Source organism: Mandrillus leucophaeus, unplaced genomic scaffold (assembly GCF_000951045.1).
Source record: "Mandrillus leucophaeus isolate KB7577 unplaced genomic scaffold, Mleu.le_1.0 Scaffold35, whole genome shotgun sequence".
Lineage (NCBI taxonomy): Eukaryota > Metazoa > Chordata > Mammalia > Primates > Cercopithecidae > Mandrillus > Mandrillus leucophaeus.
Window position 1 is genome coordinate 2,351,959 of NW_012103698.1, and position 1,492 is coordinate 2,353,450.

The following is a 1,492-nucleotide window of genomic DNA, read 5'->3' on the forward strand; positions in this document are numbered from 1 at the left end:
CGGTTGGGCCCGGAAGGCAGAGAGGGTACAGTGGGCTGAGGCCACACCACTGCACTCCAGCCTGGACGACAGAGCAAGACTCTGGCTCAAAATAAATAGATAAATTAGCTGGGCATGGTGGCACACACCTGTGATCCCAGCTACTCCAGAGGGCAGTGGAGGGAGCATCACTTGAAGCCAGGAGGTCAAGGCTACAGTGGGCCATGACCACATCACTGCACTTCAGCTTGGGTGACAGAACGAGACCCTGTCTTCAAAAAAAAAAAAAGGGGGGGGTGCCAGGCACGGTGGTTCACACCTGTAATCCCAACACTTTGGGAGGCCGAGGCGGGCAGATCACAAGGTCAGGAGATTGAGACCATCCTGGTTAACACAGTGAAACCCCATCTCTACTAAAGCTACAAAAAAATTAGCCAGGCATGGTGGCAAGTGCCTGTAGTCCCAGCTACCTGGGAGGCTGAGGCAGGAGAATGGTGTGAACCCAGGAGGCAGAGCTTGCAGTGAGCCGAGATCGTGCCACTGCACTCCAGCCTGGGCAACAAAGTGAGACTCCGTCTCAAAAGAAAAAAAAAAAAGGGATATCAGTATTGCAGTAGAGGGGCTGGAACAGGAACCCCCAAGGTGACAGTGTCCCTTATCTCTTCAAGTAATCTCAATGTAACCAAGTTAGAAAATGTCCCACCATGTAGCTTGGGTGACAGAGTGAGACCCCAGATCTAAAAATAAAATAAAAAAAAAAAAAAAAAAGAAGGCCAGGCATGGTGGCTCATGCCTGTAATCCCAGCACTTTGGGAGGCCTAGGCGGGCGGATCACCCAAGGTTAGGAGTTCAAGACCAGCCTGGCCAACAGGGTGAAACTCTGTCTCTGCAAAAAATACAAAAATTAGCTGGGCGTAGGCGTGGTGGCAGGCACCTGTAGTCTGAGCTACTTGGGAAGCTGAGACAGAAGAATCACTTGAACCCGGGAGGTGGAGGTTGCAGTGAGCTGAGATTGCCCCACTGCACTCCAGCTAGGTCAACAAAGAGCAAAACTCCGTCTCAAAAAAAAAAAAAAAAGAAAGAAAACTTGACACCATGGGTATGCCAAGTAGCATTTGTTTATTCAACAAAAATTTATTAAGTACCTACTCTGTCAGGCAAGCATAATTATTATTACCGTTATTATTATTATTTGAGTCAGGGTCTCACTGTCACCCAGGCTGGAGTGCAGTGGTGTGATCGTGGCTTACTGCAGCCTCAACCTCCTAAACTCAGGTGATCCTCCTATCTCAGCCTCCTGGGTAGTGGGGATTACAGGCACACACCACTACACCCAGCTTATGTAGCTTTTATTCTGAATGAATAGCTGGGACCACAGGCGCATGCCACCACGCTCAGCTAATTTTTTAAAATTTCTGTAGACCAGGCACGGTGGCTCATGCCTGCAGTCCCAGCACTTTGGGAGGCCGAGGTGGGTGGATCACGAGGTCAGGAGTTCAAGACCAGCCTGGCC